Raw genomic sequence first — 15,963 nt, 5'->3', positions numbered from 1 at the left:
CTCTTCCAGAGATCTTCCCAACCCAGGGATCGAACCTGTGTCTCTTATGTCTCCTGCATTGGCAGGCAGGTTCTTTACCATTAGCACCACCTGAGAAGCCCCAAACCTCCCTAAGAACCTACAAGTAATGTTATGTGCAGTATTTTCTTTTGTCCACTCCATGAGCTGGCCAGGTAGGTTTTAGTACCCCATTTTACAAATGGGGAAATTGAGATTCCAAGAAGTTAAATGACTTGTCTGAAATCACAAGGCCAGCAAATGCTGGTACCCAGATGCAAACCCAACTCTGATTTCAACATCTGATTTCTTTTCTCTGTGCAAAGTGTCCCCCACCCCTACCCTGCCTCCCAACAGAAGGTCCTTCAGGAACTTCTGAATGAATGAATGGCTGATTCTCATCCTCCTGACTTGATAGAGCTATTGTCATCTCTTTGAGCTGAGATCTGCCTCTCAGACAACACAGGTCAACACAGGTCTCCTGGGGCCACAGAACAACCTCTACTCTGTTCCAGGCCATAAAAATCAGTGCTGCACAGGGAGTCAGGATTCCAGGCTCTGCCCCCACTACAGATTTAACTCATCCAGGCTTCAGTACCCAGCCCATGAGTTCTCTAATCAAAGGGCTGGATCTCCTCACCTCTGGGTCCCTGGCATGCAGCACAGGGCTTGGCACATATGCCACTGAGCCAGCCTAGGCCATCTCCATAGACCCACACGTGCATCTTGCCCAGGCCTGCCCTCTCATGGGAGCTGTTAATGACAGGGCTGGCCCTGGGGCAGGGGTAACAGGAAGATACCTCCACATGCCCAGCTCAGGGCACTGGCCCTTACCAGATGTGCCAACAGTCAGAGAGGAACAGTCAGAGCTGGGCCAGCAGATCCCCACTTCAGACTGAAAGAGAAACCTACTTCAGATACAAATGGGGAAACGGTTCCAGGATAAGAGGGGTGAGGGTGGGTGTCACTGGGGAGGGCCTGATAGACACAGCTTCCTGAGAGTCTTGACCGGCCTCTGTTGCAATGGTACCTGTCACCAGGCTCCACTAACTTCCTCTAGGGAGGACAAGTTAGAATCTCAGGTCCAATATGGGACAAGACACTTTAATTTCTCTGAACCTCAGCCTCCTCCACTTCAGAATGGGGTAACAATAATCTTGGATGCATTTGCTTTCATATGAAGCACTTAACACGTAGTAGGTGCTCAATAAATGACAGCCATTGTTATTATCACGTAATCTTCTCTTTCAGCTCAATATTGACTGAGTGATTTATTCATTTGTTCTTTCATTCATTTATTCATTCAGTCAACCAGTCAGTACACCCCTGCTAGGTAGGTGGCAAGAGTCAAGAATAAAGATTTTGGAGTTATGTAGGAGTTGAAACCCTGTTGCCACTAGTTGGGTTGCATAATGTAGGGAAAGCCATTTCCCCTCACTGAGACTTCATTTCCTTGCCTGTAAAGTGAAATTAGTAAGAGTACCTGGGTAGAGAGTGCTGGGGGTTTTATGAAGAGCCAAAGGGACAGTGATGTGAGAGTGGCTGGCATAGAGCCTTGGAGGGAAAACAGGTGGCAGGTGGGCTGTGCAGAGGAGCCAGGTGAGCTGCCAGCCCTCCAGACTGGGCATCTGGGCCTCCAGGGGCAGGATGGGGTGAGGACGGGCTGGAGAGGAGAAGAGTCAGTGAATTCAGAGACAACTGCTGTTTCCGAACCACAGGCGGCTCCCTTCTGGTAAACTAAGAAGCAGTGAGGAAACATGGGAAAAAAGACTGGGAAAAGTTTAGGGGGGAAGAGTGCCAGCCAAATGGGAAGCCTCGGGCAGCATGGAGTTACCCCCCAGCCAGGTCAGGGGACCATGCACAGGCACACATGTGCACACACACTCACGAGCTGCACATTCTCACTCATGCAAACACACCTAAGGGCTTGCACACACACACACACACACACACACACACACACAGATGCACCATCAGAGGCCTAGCACTTTAGAGTCCGCAAGCAGCCTTCTCATTTATCACCTCATCTGATACAGAGGGGTAGAGAGACTGTCCCTGGATTGGCTTCGGACCCGTTCTAAAGCTGCCAAGAGATGTGCGTCCCTGGTACCTTCCAGAGGCCAGGGCCCATCCCATGGGCGGTGCTGCTCAGCTTTCCCTTCACGGTATCATCGGAGTTGGATGACAACAGAAATGCCAGAAAAGTTTTAACCCAGCTCCCCCAGATAGGCTTGTTCACCCTGCTGTGCTCCTCTTTAACAAATCGCACCAGGACGCCAGACTCACTTTCCTCACCAGTCACACGGAGGCAAGTGCCTCTTCCGTGGATGCCCATCTGGTCCTAATCCGTCCCAGCCTCTTCCCACCACAGCCTCCTGGGGGCACAGCCTCCGCCCTGAGGGGCACTCATCAGCATATAACACTCAGTTTTCCAAAGATCAGGGGGAGGTCACTGTTACCCCCATTCTACACACTGAGGCCCAGAGAGGGAAAGTGACTCACACCAGGCCTGTGTGACCCCCAGTCCTGCCTGCACTGCTCGTTCCTCCTCGCAGCCCAGGCCCACATCGTCGCCGTCTCCTCCACCCTCTGCTCTGCACAGACTGTAGCTTTAGCCACAATCAGGCCAAAGAAGGGAGGAGAACCCCCAAGTCCGCGCGCACTCTCTCTCCATGAGAGAGTGGGCTCATGACCTGTAATGAGCCAAAGTGGCTGCAGGTGGTCCCTGTGCCAAGCTCTGGGCGCGGGGTGGCACTCAGCACCCTCAGGGCACTGACCCAGAACACTCACCCAGGAGGCAGTGAGCGCCACGCAGGTCCGTCGAGAGTTGGGAAAATTCTGACTCCTGGAGCAGTCCCTCCTTCTCGTCAGTTCCTGTGCCCCCAACTGTCACATGTACAGCTCACAGTCATCCCCGGAGACAGCCAATGAGGAAACCGAGAAATCGAGGAGGGGAAGTAACTTGCCTCGGCCCAGAGCTGGCAAGCAGCAGGGCGGGGACCCAAATCCCAAGAACATTCCAGCTCAAGGCTCTAAAGCCAAAGCTGACCCAGCCACTGCCCAGTCACTTCACGCTCTGAGCGTGATCATCCCTGGAATGGTACCATCAAGTCAACCCCAACGGCTGCTGGGAAGACTGAGTGAGGTGGCATTTAAAGACCAGGGGCTTGGCACTCAGCAGATGACTGTTTTTCTCCTCATCTCCACCCCACCCCTCAGCCCTCTCCTGGCCTTTCTCAAGTCTGCAGAGAGTCCTGGCCCCGCTCACTGCCACCCTAGGGAATAACTAACCTGGTTTTCTCAGCAGTGCCTGGAAGGTCCATTAAAGGATGTGGAGACCCTGAGACCAATGGCTCTATGGTCTGGTCCTCACCCCACAGGTCCAGATGCCATGGCCTCCCTCAGGGGACTGAGGATGGCTCCTAAGAGTAAGGGGGATTTGGGGGGGAGTCTGAGCTCAGGCCAACCCCCTTTCCTAGCTTCAATCCAACCTTGAGCTTGGGTTTGATAAGAGGGCAGTCAGGGGGACTCTGCCTCAGGCCGGTGGTGGGTCTGGGACAGCTCCTCCCCATCTGAAGATTAGTCCTCCTCCTCTTTCTTTTTCACAAGTATTTATTGGGCACCCTCTCTGTGCAGGTAATGTTCAATGCACTTAAGAGCACAAAACAAACTCTTTGCCCTCATGGCATCTACATTCTAGTAGGGGGGACAAATTTATCTTAGTTTATGAGTAAATACGTAGCAGGTCAGGTGGCGATAAGAACTATAGACAAACATAAAGGAGGGTAAGGGACAGAGATCCACAGGGATGGATGGAACTTTCTGGGTCTTCTTCTCACAAGACCAACTCCCACCTAACCTGGAGCAGAACCGAGGCCCTGAGCCCCAACTCTGTGCCAGTCCCTGCCTTGGTGGATCACAGCAGAGGCCAGGGGCCCGGGCCGGGGATCCCCGGGCACAGGCCACAGCTCAGGACCCCCAAGGCTGCAACATAGAGCGCCCAGAGCCTGCCTTCCACTCGCAGCTCTGCAGATGCTTTCCCCAGGATTGCAGGAGAGTATCCACCGACCAACCCTGATGTTTCACTGTAGAGACCGATTGTGGGTCCAGAGAAGGGCAGAGATTTGCCTGGAGCACACAGCAATGCAAAGGTGTCTTTGTTCCCCTCTCCTCTGATGGGTCCACAAGGGTGGACTAAAGGCTGAGCCTCAGCAGGGCACTGACCTGTGAGAGGCTACCTGTGTCCTCAGCCAGCTCCTCCACTAGACCCACCTAGCAGCACCAGCCCGCTCCATCTCCCAGCTCTGATAACCAAATTCTCCTCTAAGCCCCTGGAGGCTGAAACCACTTTTCCTAGCCCAATCTCAAGAGACTAGAATTTTGGTCAACTCTACCTCGTCTTGCTCAGATGTGACTTCACGTGAGTCCCATCCAGCCCTGTGGATCTCCACCCATTCCCCTCCCTCATGTCATGACCTGACCTAGAGCTCTTATCACGACCTGACCTGCTACCTGCCTCAGTTCCCTCATCTGCCAAATGGAGGAAATGAAGGCAATTAGTCTCGGGACTGTCATGAAGAGCGAGCAAGACACTGGCCAGAAGGCAGTCTGCAGACTTTCAGGTGCTACTCACATGGCAGAGGTTGCTATAGGCTCGGCAGGCCTGTGTATCTGAAAGCCAGCCTCCTCATGCTTGTGGAGCCTTGAGGCAACCCCCAGAGCAGGGTCTTGACCCTTAATGGGAAATAAGTGAAAATTCCACAGAACTGGTTCAGAAAAGAAAAAAACACTCCTGCTCCCAACCAGGGGGCTGGCAGCTGACAGGAAAAGCCCTTCCTCTATCCTTGTAGTGAGAAGGTGAGGGGGGAAACATGGAAAGGGAGAGGTTGGGAACCCTGGGAAAACTGTCCTTATTCTAGGAGGAGAAGGTGTGAGCTGAAGTAACTATGCATCTCAGGCCCCTAGGGTGGGAGAGGACATGCCTACATGAATGGCAGGTACACACATGTCTGCATGGAGTGGGAGGTCAGCAAGGTGTGGGTCTGACCTGGAAGATGCCCATGTATTCACAGGGTGCATGAGTTTGGAACTGCACCTGTGTGTATATGGCACACGTGTGTGTCTGTGGCCCTAAAGTCTGTATGTTCACATGTATGTTTGCCTGTGCTTGTGTCTCTGCATGTGGTACACACATGTGCCCACTCCTGAAAGTGAAAGTGAAAAAGTGAAAGTACTAGTCACTCAGTCTTGTGTGACTCTATGACCCCATGGACTGTAGCCCAACAGGCTCCTCTGTCCATGGACTTCTCCAGGCAAGAATACTGGAGTGGGTTGCCATTCCCTTCACCAGGGCATCTTCCTGACCCAGGGATCGAACCTGGGTCTCCTAAACTGCAGGCAGATTCTTTACTGTCTGAGCCACAAACCCCCAGTGCTCAGGCCTTGTTTTCCCAGGCTCGGGAATCCTTGCCACAATCTCAGGCAGCCTGGGATGCCACAGAAGATTTGTGGGGTTCCTGGTCACAGCAGGTTCTCAATTTCCCTGGGAACAAAAGCACTTGCATAAGAGGAAAAGGAATACTTAGAGGATTAACTTAGCCTGCTCAGCCCTGGATGTAGGCTTCTCATGTGAGGGGGTGTATGCCAAAGGCCAAAGCCCTTTTCCTGGGGTCCTCAGACCCTCTGCTGCCTGTGGGCACTGGCCCCTGCAGAGCCACCCTCCTGCCTTCAGTCACCAGCAGGAGCCCCCGTCCAGGTACAACAGTCAATCACTTTACAGTTTACAAGGATCCTATCCAGAGCCAAGTCCTCACAGAGTGGAATGAAGTGTGGACTTCGAGCAGAAGCACTGGTGTCCTTCGATAGCAGGTCAGGAATGTGCCTGGAGGCCTCACCTCAACCTAATGAATCAGATCCTCAAGGGATGGAGGCAGACATTGACACTTGAAAAGCACTGATATAGAACATTCCATACAGAGCCAGCCCCTCATCCTGTCAGTTCTCCCAGGATGGCTAAGGCCCATTCAGGTAATCTATACTGGCAACCCCAGAACTCACCAGAGTGCTTATACTGTCTCACTTAATCCTCACAAACCCACACAAAGTAGGTACCATGATTATTACCATAACAGAGACGGGAACGTGAGGCACACTGGGTGGATAGGTAACTTGCCCAAGGTTCGTAAAGGTAGTAGTAGCAAAGCCAGGATTTGGACACTGCTCCATTGTGCACCAATGTTTCCATGTCTGGGTGGGAGTCAGTATGGTGGGAAAGGCAATTGAAAAAAAAGTGAAAAATCCAAGAATCAGTGGATGTTCTCATGAGAATCTAGCAAATACCAGATTTTACTGGTCGATGGCTTTAGAACTTGCATCTCTGTGCATAAAGGGCTAGAAGCAGCTCAGACAAAAGCCACACATGCCGCATGATCCTATTAGAGGCAGAGCAGGACAGCAGCAGAAACCTAGACTGAGATGGTGACTGAGCTTGCTGGCAGCCAAAGTAAAAGGTGGGAGGTAGGGAGGCTGCGAGGATTCCAGAGCTCAGCCAGAGTCACAGGGCTGGAGACAAGGTGACCACTGGAGAGATAGATACAAGGGAGGCATCTTCACTGGGGCTTGATAATCAAATGGGGGAATGGGGAATAATGAGAAATGAGGAAGAAGTCAAGGATGCACCCAAACCCCTCCTTCCTGTTAGGGTGACTGGAGGGCAGAGAGCACATAGGCAAGGACTGGACAGTGCCTCACACAGCAGGTGCCTGGTGAGTGTGTGCCACCTGTCCCCTGCTCTTCATTCATGCCAACGCCTGCTCATACCAGGGCCACTCCCACCTTCCCCCCGCCTCACTCAGCCTAGAGGCTCAGGACCCTCCTGGCTTCACTCTTCCACCAATCTCTTGGGGGTTCCTGGTTTACGACCCCAGCCTCCAGAGCCACTGCCTGAGCTCCTTCCTTCAGTTGTCAGCTTGGGGGCCGGGGAGTGACCATAGGGAAATAATCAGGGCAAACTTTGTGAATCAGCAGGCCTGCTGCCCAGGGCTCCGGGCGGGGCTGGCAGTGGAAATGCTACAGGACAAGGGGTGACACCCAGGGAATTCCCCCCATCTCTTAAACTCTCCACCAATACAGGGCTCTGCCAAAGGAAACTGCCCCCACCCCACCCCTCCACCCTGCCCCTCAGTTCTTTAAGTTCTGAGACCAATTTCTCACATGGGGGCTATGGCTGAGTGGAGAGAAGCGAAGAGGGAGCACAATCATGGTGCCTTCTGCTGTATTTTCACTTCTCTTCATCTGCTCATTCATTTCTTTATTCTCTCCTCACTCATTCGGGCTTCCCAGGTGGTGCTACTGGTAAAGAACCTGCCTGCCAATGCAGGAGACGTGAGAGAGGTGGATTTGATCCCTGGGTGGGTAAGATCTCCTGGAGGAGGGCATGGCAACCCACTCCAGTATCCATGGACAGAGGAGCTTGGCGGGCTACAGTCCATAGGGTCGCAAAGAGTCGGACACGACTGAAGCGATTTAGCACACACGCTCCCTCATTCAACTAATATTTATAGACTGGTCCAAGGACTGGGTTTCCACGATAGTGCTGGTGTCCCCCAGTGGTCAGAGAGAGAGATCAGGGAGTTTTAGTCCTGCAAACCAGATTGCCAGAGGAAAGTGACTTTTTTGTCCAAAGTCACACAGCTGAAGCGGGGGCTGGCCATCAGCTCTCCACTTGCAGCCCACACTGAGTTCAGATTCGGCTGCGCTTTAAAGGTGCTGTTCTTACTAGCACCACAGGAATCTTTTCTACGATCTAAGGTGCTTGGAGAGTCTCTCAGACATGATAATGTTTGCCTTTGGGTTCTCCTCAGCCCCATTTCTTGTTCTTTCCCTTCTTTGTGTCTCCTCCAAGAGCCCAGTGATCCCACAAATCCCTCATCCTGTGGGGAACGATGACAACTCGGGATCTGAACAGTTTCCTCTCCTGGGACACCCTCTCTTGAACCATGATCTACTCCAAGCACCTCCCTTGCCCTGATGAGAAGGAACCCGTGGGTTCACTGTCATTCCTCCTAGGCAGCATGTGGTCATGGACCAAGGACCTTCCCTCAGCCCAGAGGAGCAGTTCCAATGGCTGTGGCTTGGTTGTGCAGGCCCTTTCCTGGGGGCTTCTCAAATAATTCTGCTGAAGTGACCTCTAGTGTATCTTTCCTGGTAGTTTATAAACTTGAAAGTGTCAGACTGCCAGAGCCAAGGTCAGAATCCTTGAATACTGGAGCTGGAATCAGGAAATGTTATAGCTGGAGGAAAGAAGTTGGAATTGGGATTACAGGCTTTTTTAGAATGCTTGAGTTGAGATTACAGACTCTTAGAGCTAGGGCTGTAGAATCATAAATAATGAGAACTGGAATTACAGATCAAAGGAAATGAGAGACAGAAATGATGCCAGCATTACTCCATTCCACCCCTCAGATAGCCAAGAAGAGAGAGCCGACCCTGGTCACCCAGCCCGTGGAGTCTGGGCCAGGCCTTCCGCTGCCCCACAGAGCTCTGTTCTCCAGATCTCCCAGAGTGGCAGCCAGGGTCTCTGGGGCCGAGGCACTCCCTGCCTGGGGACAGTGGGGACAGTGGTCTGCTGCTCCCCTATCCTGAGCCTCACTGCCAGCCATCACAGCACCCCGCCACCACCCTGGATATATTTAGGTGCCCTCCCTAAATAAGTTTCCACCGCTCTGGCCACTGCCTTTTATGTCCCCTCCTCCTCTGAGGCCTCCGGGCATCTTCTCTAAACTGACCTAATGAAATCCCCAGGAACAAGGGCTCTTGCCCGGCCAAGGCAAACATTTCTCCACCAGAACGAAGCCCGGCCTGAGGGGTCTCCTAGTCCACTCAGTCTGGAGCTCAGACCCACCTGCTTGAACTCTGACACTGCAGCCTCCCTCTAGCTCCCAGGGCCTGCTCTGGCCTGAGGACCACACATCCTTGATCCTGCTCTTCTTAACTTTCTTCATTCCAGGCAGAGCGCACTCCTGCCCCTGCCGTTGACAGTCCCCAAACACAGACACACACACACACACACACGAGTGCGCACACACACACACACTCGAGAGCACAGGCCAGCATTCTCCTGTTTCCTCTGGTGTTCGTTGGGAGAGAGGCCTCCGTCCCAGCCCCACTCTGCCCTGGCACCTCTCCTCTCAGCCTCGCTCCCACGCTTCATCCCAGGCCTTGCCAGAGACTCAACACCTTCCCCTTTCAGACTGAATCTTCCCAGGAGCCAGAGAGTCACTGAGAGTTCAATAGTGATAGAGGCTGGAGACAGGAATGGATCCCTCAGGCATTCTTAAATGGGAGACCCTTAGACTCCCACCTGCCCAGCTCCAGGCCAATCATTGGCTCTGTGGAATCGGAGACTTCTTAGGGCAGGAACAGAACTACTATGGGGGGGGGGGGCTCCATCACTATCATTATAGTTTTATAACCTGTTAAGGGTTTTTATGTGCCAAGCACTTTACATCCAGGAACTCATTCAGTCCTCACAATAACCCTACAAGGCAAACACAATTAAAGTCTCCATTTTACAAAGGAAGAAACTGAGGCACAGAAAAGTTTTGCCCTAAGTCCTACATGTAGAGAGTGCCAGAGGTAGGATTTAAACCAGGCCTTGACAACGCAACTGCCTTGACAGTCCCAGGTGGTGACGTGCTATAGGAACTCCCTTCCCCATGGTCCCCTGGAGTCCTGTAGCCTTTTTCTGCCCAGCCAGTGCAGAAAAGATGAGAACATTATTGATGGTCAAGAGTTCCTCCTGAGAAGCCCAGTTTTCCTGCCCCTGCACTAGAGATGACCAAGACAGACTCCAACACAGTTTCCCCATGCAAGACACACCCCAACTCCACTGTGACCCCTTCCTTCACACAGTACACGTGGCCACACACAGCTCCAGCTTCCCAACACACAACTCTGCCGCACACATGCACACACACCATGTACCAGTCACACTGCTGCACTCCCCCAGGAGGTCTAAGCCCTGCCATCTCAGTTTGGAGGACAGGTAGGGGATTCCTCCTACTTTGCAGGTGCCAGAGGGCTCCCAGCAGGATAAACCCAGCTTATCACCAAGCCCTGTGTCAACTCACTGGATAGGAACTTACCAAACGATATTTTTGTGCACTCTACAAAAACATTACATAGAGGGTTGCAAAATCCACATGAGTTTTGAAGATTAAACAATGAGACTTCAAAGAAGCTTCTCCTGTGTGTGTGTGTGTGTGTGTGTGTGCATGTGTTTGCTCACCCATGCACACCTGTGGGAGAGTGAGCATGGGAATAGCTGCACTTCCTCCAACCAGATCCAGGGTGAGCTTTCACTCTCCCAAGCCCTTCGGGGTGCTGGGTAAAAAAGCCAGAACCACCCTAGGGTCATGGGAAATGATCTGTCAGTAGTAAGAGCTGCATGAATGCTTCTCATCTTCCATAATTTGGCTCAGCATGCTTCACAGAGCCATGGATGTGCCACACATAGTGAGCACACATTTCACGACAGGCACAACAAGCATGCATGCACCATCACGTGATGGTTCCCACCACACAGTGGGCACACACCCTGGGCACACACGTGGAACCCCCAGGTTACCCTGGCACAGTCACTCACAGCCATAGGTAAGTACCACACAAACTTTTTGCATGCAGAAAGTGAAAGAGTTAGTCGCTTCAGTCTGGTGGGACTCTTTTCGACCCCATGGACTGTAGCCCACCAGGCTTCTCTGTCCAGGGAATTCTCCAGGCAAGAATACTGGAGTGGGTTGCTGTTCCCTTTTCCAGAGGATCTTCCCCACCCAGGGATCAAACCCGGATCTCCTGCATTGCAGGCAGATTCTTTACCGTCTGAGACACCAGGGAAGCCACAATTCACTGGTCACACACACAGCAAGCATGCACCATAGCTAACTGCATACACCCAGTACACACACGTTGCCCACATTAATTTCTTAAACACTGCTCACAATAACCCCCGCCGCCCCCCCCCAACACACACACTCTCCATCCCACACCCACACTCACTTCCGGGAACCCTACCTGGGGCGCCAACGCGTGGGCAGACCTGCCCTGTACCCATGCGCCCGGGCACCGCCTGCCCCTCGGTCCCCTGCCCCGCACAGTCCTCACCTGGACCGAGCAGCACCAGTGCCGCGGGACCGGGGACGGCGCTCTCTTCGGCTATCGGCTAGGAGGCAACCTCCTGAATCCAAGCGTAGCTTGGGCAGCGGCAGCAGCTCAGACCACGGGGACCTCCCGGCTCCTCGCGCCGCAAGAGCAAGGGGGCGGGGAAGGGGTGTTGCCGTGCAGCCCTGCGCCGGCGCTGGAGTCAGTCCAGCGGGGCTGGGCAGGGCTGCCCGCTGCTGGGGACTCCGAGGGCGGTATAGATTTGGAAGAGGCCACAGGTGTCAGGGTCTGCTGCTCTGAACTGGGACCCAGGACCCCTGGACTCCATACCAGATTCCCTCACCTCTTCTACCTTCCCTTGGCCTCGGTTTCTCCCTTTGTGTTGGGGCCAGGGGCTTAAGTGGTTATTCCGACTTTCCAGCTCTGACATTCTAGAGTCCTGGGATAGTGAAAGGGAAGGAGGGATAAACATAAATGCTATTTCTTGAGCATCTACTATGTGCCAGGCATCCTACTAAGTGTTTTAATACATTACCTCGTTTAATCTTCACAGCGATTCCAGAAGTATTATCCTTATTTTACAGATGGTGAAACTCAAGCACAGAGAAGTGAAGTGACTTGCCCAAAGTCACACAGCTAGTAAGTGGCAGATCTGAGATTTGAACTCAGTCCAACTCCAAAGCCCAAGTACCCCAAGTGGATTGGTGGCACATTCCGTACCATACGCTGTTCCCAGATACTCATAATAATCTCAGGAGCTTGCCATTACAAATCCATTTGACAGATTAAGAAACTGAGGTTCAGGGAGATTATTTTACTCCAGGTCACCCAGCTAGTGAGACATCCTACTAAAGATGGGGGTGGGAGTGATACTGGGCTAGTATAATGAAAGTGCCTGGCACATCATTGGTGCTCATCAGTGTCAGTATTCCTCCTGTCACTCCTCCTCCCACTCTTTTATCTCCTAAGCTCTCTCTCTTTTTTTAACATTTAAAATTTTTTATTTATCTAATTTATTTATTTTTGGCCGTGCTGGGTCTGTGTTGCTGTGGGGGCTTTTCTCTAGTTTTGGTGCCTGGGTGTCTTCTCGTTGCAGTGGCTTCTCTTGTTGTGGAGCAGAGGCTCTAGGGCAGGCAGGCTTCGGTAGTTGTGACAAGTGGGCTGCGTAGTTGCAGTTCCCAGATTCTATAGCACGGGATCAGTCGTTGTGGTGCACTGGCTTAGTTGCTTCTGGGCATATGGGATGATCCCAGATAAGGGATCAAACTCGAGTCTCCTGCGTTGGCAGGTGGACTCTCCACCACTGAGCCTCCAGGGGAGCCCTCCTCAGCTCTCTTATGCACAGTGGCCTCGAATTCTCTCATCTTGGAAACCTCCCCTGACTTGTAGCTCTCAGACTAGCCAGCCCCTCCTCTTGGCTACCATTGCAGCTTTTAGTCACCAGTTATTGAGTTCCTATGTGACAGGTTCTGTGCTGGGACTGTGGATCTAAATCAGTAGGAGACTCCAGATAGTGCTGGCCTCATGGAGTTTATAATCTAGTGGGGGCCCTAGTTGTTAAATAGTCACATAAATTAATATGTAATTACATACTGTGGTAAGTACTTAGAAGGAAAAGTGAAGCTTAGAGGAGATAGTATAATGGGAGTGGGAGGGGGAAGGCATCTAGTTTAAATTGTAAGATTTAGGGGAATTCCCTGGTGGTCCAGTGGTTAGGATTCTGCACTTCCACTGCAGGGGGCATGGGTTCAATCCCTGGTCAGGGAACTAAGATCTCACATGCCCCTAGGCTCACTCAGCCAATAAATAAATTGTAAGTTTTGGGAAGATTTCCCAGAGGCCAGAGTGAGGAGCTGGCCTTGGCCTCAGTCAGGTGACGGTTGGGGGAAGAGCGTTTCAGCCAGGGAAAATTTGAAGAGGGTGAGACAGGAGAGGGTTTGGCGTATTCCCAGACATGAAGCTCAGCCAGAGTGGGTAGTGCCCCATGAGCCAGGAGGCTTGGTGGGAGATGGGGCTGAAGGAGCAACAGCAGCAGCCAGCCCAGAGCCCAAAATCAGGACTTTGGCCTTTGAAGAACCGTGGGAGTCATTAAAACATTTAGAGCAGTAGAGTGACATAATCAGATATCCTTTTTTTATTGGGGTATAGTTGATGTATAACATTTTATGAGTGTTGGTTGTACAGCATAATGATTCAGTATTTGTATATCCAATATCATTTTAATCAGTGTCTCCAGCTGCTAGATGGAGATTAAGGAATGGGTAGGAGGGGCAAGGTGGCAGCAGGTCTCCATGTAGGAGTCTGTTTTAGCATCTGAGAAAAGATGATGGCAGCTGGCCCAGGAAGAAAGTGGGGGATGGAGTTCGAAAGCCAGAGCAGGGATATTTGGTGTCATGAACTGTGGTCATACTGTAGTCCCCCTGACCCGAGGGGCCTTGAGGTGCGGCCATAGCAGAGGGCCGGGGTCGTGGTGGTGGTGGTTGCTGCCAGTCCTTTGTGGGGAGAAAGTGTTTACCTGTGACTCAAGGGACTTGGGCCCCTAGAAACCCTCACTTAGGGAAGCTCTCCTCTCCCTTCATGGTAGTCCTTCCAAATCCTCCCTCTTCACAAACTCTAACTCACTGACATCCCAGCCTCGTCTGCTACCTGACTCACCAAGAAATTCACTCAACAAATGCTCACTGGTCTTCCCAGGTGGCGCTTGCCAGTGCAGAAGACAGTAAGAGACATGGGTTCAATCCCTGGGTTGGGAAGATTCCCTGAAGGAGGGCATGGCAACCCACTCCAATATTCTTGCCTAGAGAATCCCACGGACAGAGGAGCCTGGTGGGCTATAGTCCACAGGGTCGCAAAGAGTCAGACACGACTGAAGCAACTTAGCATGTATGTAATTGTTTACTAGTTCTGACCTGTGTTAGACAGACATTAGGACTGAGGCCAGGCTCAGTGGGGGGCACTCACTTAAGTTCCTATGCCCCCCACCCCGGCCTTTCTGCTTAGCATCCCCTTCCCCAAGAGGTGGCTCTCCTTCTATCTGAGATGAAGGCCCCAGCAGTGCCCAGAGCTGCTCTCTGCTTCTGCAGCCAGGTCCTCACACCCTCGGGAATCCTGGTCTCCCTCCCTGCTGGCCTGTGAACATGCTTCAGTGTCTTCTCAAGCCTTGGAGGCACCCACTCCAGCCACTGCCTTCTCTTTTCTTCACTGCCAGTGGTCTGAGAAAAATTGCCTCCTCTGCAGTCCTCAGCCCATTTGTCTAGTCTCTGCTTGCAGAACCTCCCTCTAATGGCCCTTCTAAGGACCCAGTGACCTCCGTGCCCCTGAAGGAGTGCATAGGAAGTCACTTCTAGATACTGTCAGAAACTCCCTGTGTGGTTCCCACAGTACCCTTCTCCTCCTGCTTCCCAGACTCCTCCCAGGGCTCTACCTGATCCTCATCTTCTCTGCTCACTGAGCACATTCTCCCTGGGGCAGGGCAGTGGCTCTCCTCAAATTACCCCTGTGTGCTGGGCACTCACACTTCCCACCTCCAGCCCAGCCATCCTCCTGCACCTCAGACTTACTGCTCCCTGGACTTCTCCCCTCTGATGACTGAAGTGTCCTCTTCTCTACAATAATCTCCCCCATGCCCTCATCTTCAGGACAACACTGTCAGCCCAACACCTGCAACACCTGGACAAGACAGCCTATCCTTTCAGTTCCATTGCAGCTGGTATTCAACAAACATTTATTGAATTCCTACTATGTGCCAGGATTAAGGAGGCTTTCTTAAACAAATGCAACAACAAAAAAGAAAAAATCTTAAAGGAAAAAAATCAATAAACTCAAGTGTAGTAAAAATTTAGAAGTTCTATTAATCCAAAATACTAAAATAAAAAAAAAGACCACAGACTGAGAGAAGGTATTGCAAAATGTAACAAAGGACTATTATTCAGCACATATAAATATCTCCTATATACCTATAAGAAGAAACCAAACAACCGAGTAGGAAAATGAACAAAAAACATGAGCAGGCATTTCACAGAAGAGAAAGCAGGCATGGTCAACACATATATGAAAATACACTCAACCTCACAATCAACCAGGGAAAATTCCATTAAAACCACAATGAAATACCATTTCACACACGTCAGACTAGAAAAAATTAAAGAGTTTGATAATACCAACTTTGTTGAGGATGTGGAGAGACAGGAACTCTTATGTACCATTGCTGGGACTAGAAATCGAACACACAAGCTGAAGAACAGTTTGTCAATATCTAGTAGCTGAAGATGTACATGGTCTAAGATTGAATCATTACACTCCAACATAAATAACCTGGAGAAACTCTGGCAGGTGTAGAAAAATGTACATCACAGCATTGTATCTAAAGCAAAACATTCAGAACAATCTAATTATCTATCAATAAGAGAATGGAAAATACATTTTTATTCAGGTGTCCCTTGCTATCTGAACTCACTCTCCTGATAATTGCTACAGTGACTTTTAAAACTTTTAGCTTAAAAAAAAAAACAAACAACTTTTAACTAGTAGCAAACCCAGCTTAAACCTGCAGGTGTTCCCCAGCATGAGCCTGGGTGAGATGACGTGAAGTGAGCTGTGGTGGTAACTCAGCTGTTCAGATAGGATAGGCTTGCACGTCATGCTCAAGTTCCTTAAACTTACTTGGTATGTAATTGTGACAATCTTCTCCTCATTGTTAAGGAAAACTGTCTTCTAAGAAAGTGGGAAAGCCTGAATCTGAGAGGCTGAAGAAAGCCCACTCATTAGAAGAAAACGTGGAAGTAATAAAGCTCATTGAGAGGGCTGAAC

The 15,963-nt window shown here is 51.3% G+C and overlaps 1 protein-coding gene and 1 non-coding gene across 6 annotated transcripts in view; one reads left to right on the top strand and one right to left on the bottom strand.

Annotated features, from left to right (window-relative positions):
• P2RY6 (pyrimidinergic receptor P2Y6) overlaps positions 1–11,286 on the bottom strand; it is a 32,670-nt gene extending 21,384 nt beyond the window's left edge. The window contains exon 1 of one of the 5 annotated variants that reach the window (XM_043906739.1): positions 11,158–11,286. The gene's annotated coding sequence lies outside the window, so the exon portion shown is untranslated. The other 4 variants (XM_043906786.1, XM_043906760.1, XM_043906770.1 and 1 more) reach the window with 4 other exon arrangements.
• A 1,562-nt stretch (positions 11,287–12,848) lies between these two features.
• On the top strand, positions 12,849–12,921 carry TRNAG-UCC. Its single transcript has one exon. It is a non-coding gene; the product is annotated as a tRNA-Gly (tRNA).
• Positions 12,922–15,963: the final 3,042 nt, after the last annotated feature.

This window comes from Cervus elaphus, chromosome 1 (genome assembly GCF_910594005.1).
Source record: "Cervus elaphus chromosome 1, mCerEla1.1, whole genome shotgun sequence".
Taxonomy (NCBI): Eukaryota; Metazoa; Chordata; class Mammalia; order Artiodactyla; family Cervidae; genus Cervus; species Cervus elaphus.
Note: the sequence above shows the minus strand (reverse complement) of the source record. Positions and strands in the feature narration are given on the sequence as shown.